Genomic DNA, 14,912 nt, shown 5'->3' with positions numbered 1-14,912 from the left:
TTCAAAATAAAATTGCTCCATGTTTCACAGGATCTCAGTGTTACCATGAGAAGGGACGCTGGGAATGGTGCAGGCACACCTCCCATCTGGTGCGGCCATCCACTCTGCGGCATGGCCAGCAGGATGGTGGGAAGGCTGCTTGCCTACCTCCAGGGACGGGGAACTCATCCCCCAAGGGGCAGCTCATGCATTTCTGGGCAGCTCTAGGCTTTAAGTAAACTTTCCTTACGTTAAGCCAAAACGAACTTTCCTATAGTTTCCAGCCAGCATTGTAAACTGTGTTTTCTGGAGTCACTATAAACACCTCCATCCCTTTCCCTCCAATACATCCTTCAGGTTTTTAAAAAATATTTTTAAAAATATGTTTTTAGTGATTTTTTTTTTCCGAGAGAGGAAGAGAGAGGGAGATAGAAACAGCAATGCCTCCTGAACACCCCCTCCTTGGATTGAGCCTGCAACCCCAGGCATGTGCCCTGACCAGAAATCCAACCAGCAACCTCTTGGTTCACGGGTCAACCCTTAACCACTGAGCCATACCAGCCGGGCCATCCTTCAGAGTTTCAAAGACAGCTGTAGCCTGCCATGCCCATTCATGTCTTTCCTTCTTCAGTCTAGATTCATCATTTATCAAACAACCTAATTTAATAAGCCGTTAGGGGCCTGGATCTTTTGCTCCCACCCAAGCCTCCCACTGGGCCTTCGGTAGCTGTGTTTAGGGGCAAGCACCCTCTACAACTGGCAACTCGAGCGCTACCTCCATCACACCTGGGCCGGGGTTAGATTCGAAGAGGAGAATAGCCAGCCTCGGAGAGATGAGGACCCCGAGCTCTGTGAGCAGAAGGCACACCCCCATCTTATGTCCGCCTGTGACCCCAGTCGCTGGCACATGCTAAGCACTCATATGTTCTGGTGCACAAATGCATATAAAGGCATGAAGAGAAGCAAGCTAGAATCAGATGTAGCGACAGAGAAACACTCCCTGGATTGCAAGTCTTTGCCTCATGTGTCCTGAACTCCCTCCTCCCATCCATCCCAAGTCCCTCCACATCTAACCTCCCAGCTCTGCGGCCACCCTCCACCCACAGCTGTGCACACCAGCTCCCTTCCACCCATCATCACTCCATTAAATGACCATCGCCTCCTCCTCACTCCCGCACAACCCATTCCCATTTCCTCTTCTTGCCCCCTCCCCCCACTCCACCCACCGCCTCTCCCCAAGGTCACAGCCACAGCCTGGCCCATAAAAATCCCAGGACCTTCCTCTAGGACCCGGATTCCACGGAAAGCAGAGCAAGGAGAAGGGAAACGGGAAGGGTTTTTGTGTTGCTCTGGGGATACCAGGCTAGATCCTCTGGCCCTGGGCTGATTTGGGAAGGACTCCAATCAAGTGGCTGCAAGGAGAGGAAGAGAGAGGGAGAGAGAGAGAAAAAAAAAAATCAATGATGAGAGAGACTCATAGATCAGCTGCCTCCTTCACGCCACCACACTGGAAATGGAGCGCAGAACCCGGGCATGTGCCCTGACTTGGAATTGAACTGTGACCTCCTGGTTCATAGGTCAATGCTCAAACCCTGAGCCATGCCAGCCAGGCAAAATCTTCCCCCACCCCCCGATATGTGTGTGTCTACACAGAGACCTCCAGTAGCAAGACCTGGCTCAGAGATCTCATAAGACTTGTGTTTTTTAATCCTCACCAGATGATGTGTTATTTATTTATTTATATTTTTTTTTTTTTGGGGGGGGGGAGAAACATTGATGTGAGAGATAAACTTTGTTTAGTTGCCTCCCTTATGCACCCTGACCAGGGATGAAACATGCAACCTAGATATGTGCCCTGACCTCCAAGCCCCTGAGCCACCCAGCCAAGGCGAGCTATGTTCTTAAAAAACACACGAGGCAATTGATCTGTAAGTGGGATGTTTCACATGTTATGTTTCCTCTCTGGTCACCAGTGGTGGGAGGTCTACAAGCCTCTGGACGGTGTCTATGCACACAGGGAAGTAACTGCCCAGGCCTCCATTCTCTCTCTCCTCTCCCCCTCCCCCCGGGGAGATGTAAAGTATGAGCCACTGGCTTTGCTCTGAGGACAGACAGGCAAAGGATGACTTTCTTAAAAAGTCCTCCTGCTCTATCGCTGCCAAAGCCATTGGAACTGTGAGCGTTATTGATCAACCTGCCTACTGTCCGGGCCAAATCAAGTTTTTCTGGACAAGGCTCTGAGGCTCCACCAGTTAGTATTTGGGTGGGGAGCAGCAGTCTGAAGTGGGGGTGGGGGGGGAGTTTGCAGGAGCAGAAGGGAGACGCCCAGCAGAGAACATGGGATTGGCTTTGGGTCTCAGGTGTGCTGACAGCAGGGAGGGTTGGGGTGGCAGGAGGGATGGTGAGGGGAAGTTGCTTCCTGCTTCTATTAGGGATGCAGATGCAGGTTCCCGGGAAGGGAGGGTGCTGATGGGGCTGACATATCCCTGATCGCTTGTGCAAAGGGGCAGGGAAGGGAAGGAATGTCCACTGACAGCTGAGCTCTGTTCTGTTCCCTTCAAGTTCTGAAATTGCTGGAAGCACTTGGGATAATGAAACCTGAAAGGAGGAGGAAGCCTGTGGAAGGGGGTGTGGAAACGGTGGGGAGACAGAGAGACAGGCAGAAGACCAGAAAGATAAGGGGAGACAGATGGAGCTGAGGAGGGTGGAGAGAGAAGAGAGTGGAGAGAGGACAAGACTGAAAAAAAGTGAGGAATGAGAGGGTGAAGAGAGGGAGGAAGAGAGAAAAGAAGAGTGAAGAAAGACATAAAATAAGAGAATATGTGGCCTGGCTGGCATGGCTCAGTGGTTGAGCATCGACCTATGAACCAGGAAGTCAAGGTTCAATTCCTAGTCAGGGCACATGCCCAAGTTGTGGACTGGATCCTCAGTGTGGGCATGCAGGAGGCAGCAATCAATTATTCTCTCTCGTCATTGATGTTTCTCTCTCTCTCTCTCTCTCTCTGAAATCAATAAAAAAAAAAACATTTTAAAAAGATAATATTTTGAGAGGCAAGAGCTTAAAACAAGGATGAGTGAAAAAAGAGGCCGATTTCTCTCTTTTAAAAGCTGAATCCTGAGGGGAAGTTGCTTCCTGCTCCTATTAGGGATGCAGACGCAGGTTCCCGGGGAGGGAGGGTGCTGATGGGGCTGACATATCCCTGATCGCTTGTGCAAAGGGGCAGGAAGTGTGTATATTCCATTCTTTCTTTACCCATCCACCTGCCGATGGGCGTCGGTGCCATTTGTGAACCTAGTGCCATTTGTGAACCTGGAGGACATTGGGCTGAATGGTATAAGCCCATCCCAGAAGGACAAATAGCGCATGACCCCCTGTGTGAGGTCTCTCAAACAGCCCCACTCCCAGGAACAGGAGTGGAACAGAGGCGACCAGAGCTGACAGAGGGGAAGTGGGGGTTGCTATTTAGTGGGTAGAAAGTTTCAATTAAGCAAGATGCATTTGTTCTGGAGACCTTCTATACAGCATGGGGCTCAGAGATGACACATTGTCCTGTGGGTTTAGCATAGATCTCACTACACATACAATAACCAAAGCAGGGGACACAGGGACCTTTTGAACTGACTTTGATACTGTGGTGTCAGCGATGTGCGTAGGCCCAGGCTCATCAAACTGTATCCAGTGAGTACCACGTGCAGTTCATTGTACATTGATTCCCCTCAGTAAAGTTGCTTTAAAGGGGAAGAGAAAGAGAGGGCCTGGGATCAGGGAAGGCTGGCGGGATCTTGAGAGGAGGGTCTTCTTGAACACAGGTCCCCTTGCAGCATGTGTCTCTTGTCCCTGGAGTGCCTCCAGCACCCAGGCCTGACGGGCAGGCAGAGGACCCAGGGTGGCTGGCCGTAGGCTGTCAAAGCTCTTCAGTGGCCTGTCCTAAAAGGGATGGTGGTAAATGGGCGTTGGGGGGACATCCGGGAGCTGAGGTATGAGTGGCAGAGGTGAAATGGAGAGTGTGTTCAGTGTCAGTCAAAGCTGGGCATCCTAAAGCCATGTTCAACTTGTCCTGGTGGGAGCTGGGGGTGAGGGAGCCAGCTGGTAGAGAAAGGATGCAGAGGGCATAAAAAAAGAAAGAAAGAAAGAAAGAAAGAAAGAAAGAAAGAAAGAAAGAAAGAAAGAAAGAAAGAAAGAAAGAAACGAACGCAAAGGGAGAAGATAATTCCCGAGAACAGTCTCAGGTCCCGGGAATAGTCTCAGGTCCTGGTGATTTCCATCGTGCATAGGTTTGCAAGGACTTACTTTCTCCTGTGTCTGCCTCAGGCGATGAGAGATCTGTTCCTGCCTCAGGTGACAGGTGATTCTCTCCCTTGAAACTCTGGTTAGAACATTGGAGTCCCTGATTAAAATGTTGGATAGAATACAAAATGTAAAAGAGGCAGGTTGACCAGAAATGGAAATATAGCTTGGTCAGGTTGCAGAACAGATTTTTTAAAAAGATGTTTAATTCACTTTTAGATAGAGAGGAAGGGAGAGGGAAAGAGAAATGGAAACATCGATCAGCTGCTTCCTGCATGCCCCCCACCCCCACCCCGGGGTCAAGCCTGAAACCTGGGCATGTGCCCTGACTGGAAATCAAACCAGCAACCTCTTGGTGCATGGGATGATGCTCAACCACTGAGTCGCACTGGCTAGGGGACTGCAGGGTTGGACAACAAATGGATGGATATTCTGAGTTGTTCTTGAAATGAGCTTTCCTTTCTCCATCCCTCCTAGCTAGCAACCGGACATACCATAAAGTGAAAACAAGCCATCCTATTTTCAGAAAAATCCCGTGATTGGGTGAAGTCTTGAAAACGTAAGACATGTTAGCTTGAAGACTAGGTATTTCTATCATTATTTCTTTCTAATATCTCATCAGGGCTCACTCTCACTGCTCAAGGAGCCAGGAGCCATCATCCCATTGTGCATTCTCCCTTTTGGGAGTACTGACTGGGTACCTCGGAGCAGGGGCACAGGGATATATAGTTCCATGGAAACGAGAAGTCATACAATAGGCAGAGTTCCCCATTGTATTCAAATCTGATTTGTCTGCTTTCATGTCACCTCTTTTGCTGCAAACGAGGGCCAGCCAGCTGCCGGGGCCCAGAATGACACAGACACGGTGTGATGTGTCCGCCACTTGTGTTTCTCGTTTATGAGACCAGCCTTTATAACTTTGCAGGCAGCCCACTGACAGGCTATAAAACGTGGCTTATTGGAAACAGATACACCAAGCAGGAGACGTCGCTGTCAGACACGATCCCGCCGCTCTAGGACACGAGTTCATCCGTCGTCGAGGGAAAGCCGATGGGAAATCTAAAAAATGTGCAGACACCTGTCCTGGGTCACCTTAGACGCTGCTCCTTGCGAAATGCATGCCTGCCGAGTCCTAGCAGAATTTGCATGAGATTGATGGCTTGTGGAACTTATTCCAGGAGAATTCCGAGGCCAGGAAGGCAGCCCAATAAGTCCTCTTGGAGGCGGTTCTTGTCTGTTTGTGGCGGCAGAAATGCCTCCTCTTCGGGGAATTCAGAATGCTGGCCCCAGGGACCCACTCTCACTTCAAAGGAAGTGTGTTCACACCAGATGCCTCTTTGGACTCAGCAGCAGTGGGAGGGCTCTCGCACGCCCAGTTATCCTGCATGGTCAACTCTACTTACCCATCCCTGTTCGCTCAGAAACCAGCCTATCCCCCAGTGGGTCTCCTAATGCTCAGAGGGCGGTGAGGTCTGCAGCTGGAAGGCTTGGGGAGTCTCCCGGCTGCCCCCTCTTTGTTCCCTTTTGGGGTGTGTCTTGGTTTTGTCCATGGCTCGCATCCCTCCACATCCAGGCGCTCAGCTGCAGAGGGGAAGCAACTCAGTCAATTTTCATGATGCAGACGCCACTGGGAAACATGTCTCCATGGCAACCGCAGGGTTACCTCACCCAACAGCATTCACAGAAGCATTTTTTTTTTTTTTAATGTGGAGCGAACATCAGCTATGTCAGCAAAGCCAATGCGCCTTTTGTTTGTTTCTTTTTGACGTGATGGCCCTCTCTCCAGAGTGACTAGGGTCCCAGCATAGTCTGAGGAGCATTCTGCAGTGGGCGGCACTTTCTCTCGGTCAGCACGGACGTTTCTTTCGCACAAAACTAAGAAGGGCTCTTCTAGGCGGCCAGGGCCATTATTCATGTCTGCACTCATCATTGTCTGGGGCCAGAGAGTTGTTTTCCTGCTTTGAATCCAGAATCCATCTTTTCTTTTTTTCTTTTTTCTTTTTTTAAAATATATTATATTGATTTTGTACAGAGAGGAAGGGAGAGAGATAGAGAGTTAGAAACATCCATGAGAGAGAGTCATTGATCAGCTGCCTCTTGCATACCTCCTACTGGGGATATGCCCGCAACCAAGGTACATGCCCTTGACTGGAATTGAACCTGGGTCCCTTCAGTCCCCGAGCCAATACTCTATCCATTGAGCCAAACTGGTTTTGGTCAGAATCTATCTTTTCTTACAAGATCTGGCCCACTCAGGACTCCGATGGGTTGTATCAGGTGCTCGAGGTAAAAGTGGGAGAGACCGCTGCCATGGTGACTACCGGCCCCCTCCAGACTGGGCACATTAGCTCAGGGCACAGGCGTGGCCAGCCCTTCTCCACTCCCAGTAACTTAAACATTATTGGGAATGATGGGATTAGAAGGCAGCATGAGAGGCACTTAGCTCCCCAGCCAGGAACACAGACCACACCAGACAATCTCTCAGAGTAAATCTCTCCAGTTGCCATCACTGGCTTTCTCACCGGGACCAATTTCCTTCCAAAGCACGAGTGGCTAAGTCATATCAAGGTGAACTTAGGTCAAGATTACCACTGTGTAGGCCCTCTGAATGTCACACCCACTTGTTCACTGCCATGTGGAAGGATGACGTAAGGCTAAGGGAAAAGACTTGCTTAGTTAGTGGGTTGTCTCTAGAGTGGGCTGGGCAAAGCAGTCACTGTTTCAGGGTTCCACGTCAACAAGATGGTGGTTCTCAGAAAAGAACTACCAATTGGAGAAGACGATTTAGACAGTGATTTTTAACCGGTGTGTTGCAAGGATGTTTAAAACATGCAATGCCTCCCTACCTGCTTTGGCTCAGTGGAAAGAGTGTTGGCCCATGGACTGAAAGGTCCCAGGTTCAATTCTGGGCAAGGGCTCATACCCAGGTTGTGGGCTCGATCCCCAGCAGGGGGCGTGCAGGAAGCAGCTGATGAATGATTCTCTCTCATCATTGAAGTCTCTAACTCTCCCTCTCTCTTTGAAATCAATAAAAATATGTCTAAAAAGAAATAAAATAAAAAGAAACTACAGTAGCTAAACACCACTTCGCAGTGAGAATCAACCAGAAAGATCATACTAAGCGATTTTAAGTGCTAATGATGCTTCATGCTAACCCACCTCTGGGGATATTGTTTCTCGTGTGGCTACAGTGTAGGGGAGACTCTTAGCAACACGATTCTGGGACTCAGTTCTGCCACCTCTGAGCTGCGCAGCAGGCTTTCTGCGGAACCAGAGCCTACCTGGCCCCTTGATGTTGGGGTAGAGTCTGGGCCTGACAGACCAGTCCTCTCACCTCCCAAGAGTAAATTTGATTCATTTATTTCAGCACTTGAGCAGAATTTGTCCCCTGCTCCCTCTGTGACCCAGGCAGCTGGCTCTCACCCCTCTCCCCTGCAGCGGTAGCTGCTTCCTACAGAAAGAATGTCCTTGGCCAGTGGTCGGCAAACCCATTAGTCAACAGAGCCAAATATCAACAGTACAATTGAAATTTCTTTTGAGAGCCAATTTTTTTATACTTAAACTTCTTCTAACACCACTTCTTCAAAATAGACTCACGCAGGCCGAGGTATTTTGTGGAAGAGCTACACTCAAGGGGCCAAAGAGCCGCAGTTTGCCGACCAACGCCCTGGGCCACTTGCCCTTGTGGGGACCTAAGAGCGGGGCAGGCCCTGGTGCGTCCTGGATTTTTCTGCAGCAAAGGCTCCAAGTTGAGGGCTTCATCAGCGCCTCACTCTTCCCCTGAACTGTCGTTACCCCCGTCTGTTACTTAGCAGCCTAGATCTGGAAGAATGGAGCCCATTTTTAACAGAGGGAGAACCTTCTTGAATTTCCTTGCAGAGCTTGTCAGCAAGTTCGCTGCACGAGGCCCTGGAGGAGCTGGGCTGGCCCTTCGGCGCAGGAACGCCAGCAAATCCTTACAGATGTTTTTCTGAGAGCTGTGCTGACCAGGGCTTAGGGGTTTAGCCCCGCCTGGTATCACATAGCATGGAGGAGGCGGGGAATTCTCCTGGGAAGCAGGAAGTATATTGCATGACATCAAACATGGACGTGTGTTCTTTTTGGATTAGGCAGTGTTTTTCCTTCTATTTTTCTTTATTTAACCTTATCACTTATTTCCTTGGTTTCTTTTTCCTCCACCTTCGTTAGCTCCCAAGTCCACCCTGGTTCTGCAGGAGAGACCTCATTCCCTGGGCCTAATTTCAGTCCCGCCCCTGGCCAACCTCATCTCAGTCTCACTAAGGGCTTTGCTAGTTTCATTTCCTTCGCTGATGCAGAAATCCTACTCCATCTGGACTTTCAGATCTTAGACCTACTACTTCCAACCCAAGAGAGAGGGTCCTATGTCTAGTTCACCGGCATTTCCTTGGCTTTCCTCATTGCCTGATTTCCACATTCCTGTTGGTCAGCCTCACCATCCCTCTCGCTCTGTCTTCCCTTCTCAGCTGACCTCCTTCTGTACCAGGACCTGCCTGGAGACAAGCATCTGCTGTGCTTTAAGGGACGAGATAAGGAACTAGACTCCTCACACCTAATCTTTCTTTCTTTTTTAAAAAATATATTTCATTGATTTTTTTTTTTTACAGAGAGAAAGGGAAAGGGATAGAGAGCTAGAAACATCGATCAGCTACCTCCTGCCCTTGATCGGAACCAAACCTGGGACCTTTCAGTCCCCAGGCTGACACTCTATCCACTGAGCCAAACCGGTTTCGGCCACCTAGTCTTTCTTTGATAGTGTATAAGGCATTTCCTTTTGTAATTTGAAATAAAACTGTAATGCAAGTACCCCTGGGGGAGGAACACCAAACCAAAGTGACAGGAAGACATAAATGGCTCAGGGAACCCTGTGGACCCTGAGGCCACTTGACAGATGATAAAGATTCCAAAAATCTTACTCTTGGGAAAGTCCCAGCCAACAAACCTTCTGTCATCTCTAGCTGTGAATCCCCTGAAAAGCCGAGGAGGTACAAGACCAGCTGGATTCCCAGATGAAGAAATCACGACTGTGTCTAAAAGACACACTGGGCAGGTAGGTAAAAAGTATAAAATGTGGGCCATCGGCCCATTTGTTTTATGCATGTGATGCTAATCAGTGCTCCATTCATCAGGGAAAGCCTTGATTCTGGAATAGAGAACCATGACTTCCAGCCCTGGTTCTGCTACTAATTGTGAAATGGAGGGAACATCCCTCGCCCATCTCTCTGGCTTCAGTTTCCGTACCTATAAAACCATGATTGCACAGGTTGAAATTCTTTCAGCTGTATCAAATGCACCGTTTGTTTTGTTGTCATGGTGACATCATGCAGCTCAATTCACCTCACCAGCTCCCCTGAAGGACTTACCGTGAGGCAAGTTCCTTCTGCAGATGTTCAGTGGGGAGAATCTGTGGGAAGTGAGTGGCATAGGCTTAGGGGTTCAGGGCATCTACACCTCAGCTCATCCTTGTGCCGAAAGCACAGGTCTTCTTAGGGCGAGACTGATTTCTGTAAACTTGGAAGCGAAAGGAATGATGCACTCTAAATACTGAATGGCCTTGTGTTCCGTGGCTAATTTTGCAAACAAGAGTTGTTTGTAAATCAGTAGTCTTCAAGCAGGGGTACAAGAACATTTTTCCAGGGCCTATTCAAGCATTGCCAGTTTTAGGGACATTTTTAGATCTATTACCTAAATTTACTTTCTTCCTGTAGTTCACATTTCTCAACTCTCTTTTTCCCCCCAGCCATTTTTTTTCTCTCATTTCATAGAGAAAGTCATGCCTTCCCCCCATCCTAAAGCTAACTAGAGTTTTTCACGCATTGCTTACTAGGCGTGAAAAAATCTCTGGGCACCACATATAAAGACCATTCTAAAAAAATGTTTCTCCTGAAAGAGCGTCCTCTGACCGGGACCCAAGGAAAATGTCTTCGAAAACATTGGAGGTGGAGGCACCGTACTTCACCTAGGTGACCAGTCAGACGAAAGCTCCTTGTGCCTCTATAACAGTGGTCGGCAAACTGCAGCTCGCAAGCCACATGTGGCCCTTGAGTTTTTAGGGAAGGCCAGCTTAGAAGTACCCTAATTAGGTTAATGACAATGTACCTACCTATATAAGCTTAAGTTTAAAAAATTTGGCTCTCAAAAGAAATTTCAATTGTTGTACTGTTGCTATTTGGCTCTGTTGACTAATGAGTTTGCCAATCACTGCTCTATAAGAATCAGTGGATTCTTCTTAAGAATCAGTGGTGTGGCTCAGTGGTTGAGCGTCGACCTATGAAGCAGGAAGTCATAGTTCAATTCCCTTTCAGGGCACATGCCTGAGTTGCAGGCTCCATCCCCAGGATGGGGCATTCAAGAGGCAGCCGATCAATGATTCTTTCTCTCTGAAATCAATTAATATATATATATATATATATATATATATATATATATATATATATATATATATAATTTTTTTATTTTTTTTTAATTCAGGATTCAGAGTGGGATGATTGTCACATGGACGCAAGGAAGCTTCAGTTCAAAGTGAAGTGGTTTAGCATGAAGCATCATTAGCAGTTAAAGTCCATTAGCATGATCTTTCTGGTTGATTCTCACTGCGAACTGGTGTTCAGCTACCATAGCTTCTTTTATTATCCAGGAAGGGGAACATCAGATTCCTGTGATGGCTTCAGATCCTCTGGCGAGGCTGCATGTGAGGCATAACAAAAGGCAGAGACGAGTCTGTGAGAAATGCAGACTGTCAGGTGGTGACAGCTCCCCCAGCCTTCAGTCTCATCAGTCATGTTTCCTGTTCTCGCCCCTCCCAGCACCCCTGGCCTGTCTCAGCTTTGATCTTAGCTGGACAGGTCCTGAGGCTCTCCCTCCAGGTGGACTCTGTGAGGAAAGCCTGTGCCAGAGCGCTGAGCCTTCCGGAAATGATTACACGTGTCCACATGGGGGACACCTGTGAACTGTAGGTACCCACCCCCCCTAAGATGGGTGATGCTGACATGCTCTCAGGTCAAAGCTCCTGACAAGTTTTATACCTATTTTCTCAAAGACATGGTGGACTTAAGACCTAAGGGGAAATAGCAGGAATCTGAAACAGAGGCTGAAAACTCTGAAACTACTAGAAAAATCAATACCCCTTTGTTTTCATTTGTATTTAATTAATTGCTTTTCCATCCACACAGATGGCCCCTGGCTTCAATATCTTCATCCAAATCATCCACTTAGTGACTTGGCTTCATCCTTGAACCCATGTCTCTTCGTGTATAATTAGCAAGTGCCAGAGGTCCTAGAACTGTGATCATATGGAGAGAAGCGTGCTCTTAGGACCAGTAAACCCTAAGAAGGTGGAATTGTCCCCTCGGCCTGCTGCAGGGCCTTTGCTTATGCTAATCTCCCTGCCTTGAATGCTCTCCACACCCATTTCTGGTTCTGCTTAATTCTGTCCTGTCTTGGAAAATTCAGCTAAAGCTTGTTCTGGCCTCCCAGACCAAGTGAGGTCCCCATTACCTTTTCTCACAGCAAACTTCGTTTCATTCTAGCATCTACCAGTCCAGCCAGCATAGCTCAGTGATGGAGCATGAGCTATGAACCAGAAGGTCAAGGTTCAATTCCCGGTCAGGGCACATAACTAGGTTGCCGGCTCTTTCTCCAGCATGGGGTGTGCAGAAGGCCCTGATCAATGATTCTCTCTCACCATTAATGTTTCTCTCTCTCTCCTTCTTCCCTTTTTTAGTTAAATAATAATTGGGTAGTTATTCATTAAGATTTGCCTCCCTCTCTGGAATATAAATTCCAGGAAGACAGAGATTATCAGCGATACAAGCTGAAAACAGAATCTAGAGCATACTGTGTCATCCCACACATAATAGTTGCTCAATAAATATTTATGACATAAATGCAATTTGCTTCCTTTTCACTTCACCTTTTAAATTGTTTTCAAATTTTTATTCTTCCTTGAAGACCAAAGTTTGTTATGTCCTCTATGAAGCTTTTTGACAGCTAGCCAACATTGAAGTCAATCACACGTTACTCTCTGTTCTGGTCATATGTTATATGTAAGACATAGTGACATCTGGTTGAACCATATGAAATTGCTGTCTTTTTAATAGGCCAAAGTAGATGCATGTCTACAATTTCATTTAATTAAATCTCATCGTTTAAGTCTTCATCTCTCTTGCTAATATGTGAATTCCTTGAAAACAAGAGCCATATTCTCCAGTGTCTGAAACAACCAGCATAGGGCCTAGGACCCAGCAGATGCTTAATAGATGTTGGTTTTAAAGATGCCTGAGTGATTAATTATTCCTGTGGCTTTCCAAAGTGACCTTTACCCATTGGACTCTTCCAAATGTGGGGCACTCCCTGATGACAAAATACCTTGATGGAATTAATTTTTTTTTTCCTGTTTCCAATTGGACACCTTCACTCAGAGTCAAGGAATTCGTTCCCAGCTTACAGAAACCACAGTCATGGAAAGCTGAGGTTATGGCTTGTTGAGAGAAATAACATCAAGATGTATGAGATCAGTTCAATGGCTCTGGTTATGCCTGCCAAGGGGACTGTGAAATTCCGTGAAACACCCCCACCTTCCTCCACCCACCGAGGCAGCCAGACCCCGCGAGTGTTCATCTGTCCCTTCAGAGACAGCTGTTCTGGGGGGAGCTGGGATAATTACGCACAGTAATGATTTCGCACTGCCTAATTGGTCTTTGCCCACCTACCTCTAATGACAGTGGAGGCCTCAACACCTGTTGCTGGCCCAAGCTCACCACAAACAGCTCTAAATCACAGGAGGGATGACAGGTGTTGCTGAACTAGCCCCCCAGTGTTCTAGTTCTTCAAGAACTTAAAATGAGTTGTCTGGCAACCAAGCTTGGCCCTGAGGCACGTAACATATTAACTACTCATTACCGGGGCAAAGCACCAGGAACCGATTCCAGACAACCCCAACTTTAGGAAAAGTTCTTAAAGTTATGAAATTGCATAAAAGTTTGCAGGTAGATGAGAGCCCTCCACAAATAGAGAACAGAAATGGTGTCATTTCTTTGCCACTCCTCTAGGCTGAGAATAGCCCCAAGTCATAACAACTCAACCAACAGTGAAAAGAAGGGAGGTCTGACTGAGTTCTTAAGGAACCAGAAGGAGTTCGAAGCATTTATGTTCAACCCTGGGTTTTACTATAAAAACCACAAAGCACAGCCTCACAGTCACACTTGATGCTAGTTGGAGAGTCAAAACAATTCCAAGGAACATTGATCGAATTCCCCTACTAGCCTCCCACTATTCATCATCTCACAGTATTAAAGGCCCATTTCCGATTCTGTGTGTAATTAGAGGGAATTTCCCAAACTGTGCTTCAGACACAGGTACTGAAGAGGTTGGATCACTAAATAGGAATGGACAAGAGCCACAACCAACCCCTCCCCAGTCAGCCTCATCCATTAAGGCCTTAGGCCTTGAGATTGTTATATCTCTGTCCACTTCTCCTACTCTTATCAGATTATGTACCATATTTTCTGGCGTATAAGACGACCCCCCTAGTTTTACAGTTAAAACATAGGTTTAGGCCTATTTACGCTGTATAAGTCTACCCCCCACTTCCGAGGCAACACCAGTTCTTTTTTTAATAGACCGCCTCTCTAACTCAGCCAATCCAAGCAGGCTTTTTATGCATGCAAATTATACATGTTCTGTACCCTAAGCTACACTGTGTTCTAGTAAAAAGCCTGCTCAGATTGGCCAGAGTCAGAGAGGCGGTCTATTAAAAAAAGAACTGGTGTTGCCTCGGAAGTGGGGGGTAGTCTTATACAGCGAATATAGGCCTAAACCTATGTTTTAACTAAAATTAGGGGGGTCGTCTTATATGCCGGAAAATATGGTATTTTTATTTTTAAATTATCATTTAAAATCCTTGAGAGTACAACTTGGCTTGTTCTTTCCTTCCTTCCTTCCTTCCTTCCTTCCTTCCTTCCTTCCTTCCTTCCTTCCTTCCTTCCTTCCTTCTTTCCTTTCTTCCTTCCTTCCCTCCCTCCTTCCTTCCTTCCTTTCTTCCTTCCATCTTTCTTATCTCTATTATTTTATCCTTTCTTTCATTTTGATCCATTTTTGCTTGCTGTCAAGGCAATTGTTGACATATCCATAAATTTACAAAATAAAAGTTTCGCTTCTGAGCTTGGCACACACAAGGTTCTGCTTCTGTCCCCAAGCTCATTCATGCTCCTCCCCCTCACACTTTGCTCTCCCCTGTGCTAAGCTCTATATGAGAATGGCTGTGGACTCATATTTCTGGTTAGAGAAGCTAAAGCAAGTTAACCTCTCTAACTTCACTTTCAGATAATAATAACACCCCATGTTAAAAATAAATGCTACTTGGAGGTTATGAACACTACATGGTGTAAAGTAAACACTCTGTAGTATTAGCAATTATTATCCCACTAAATAGAGAGCACCATAACGGTATGGTCTGTGTCTGCTTTGTTATCATTTTTGTTTGGGAGCATTTACAGCTTTATTGAGGGGTGACTGACATGCAATAATACCACACACACTTAAAGTGAACAATCTGGTCATTTTTGAGATACTTGAGTCCATTGCACAACCAAGATAATGAACATATCTATCTCTACAAAAGGTTCCT

Source organism: Pipistrellus hanaki (genome assembly GCF_964339955.1).
Source record: "Pipistrellus hanaki genome assembly, chromosome: 19".
Taxonomy (NCBI): Eukaryota; Metazoa; Chordata; class Mammalia; order Chiroptera; family Vespertilionidae; genus Pipistrellus; species Pipistrellus hanaki.
The sequence above is the reverse complement of the archived record's forward strand: the minus strand, read 5'-3'. Positions refer to the sequence as shown.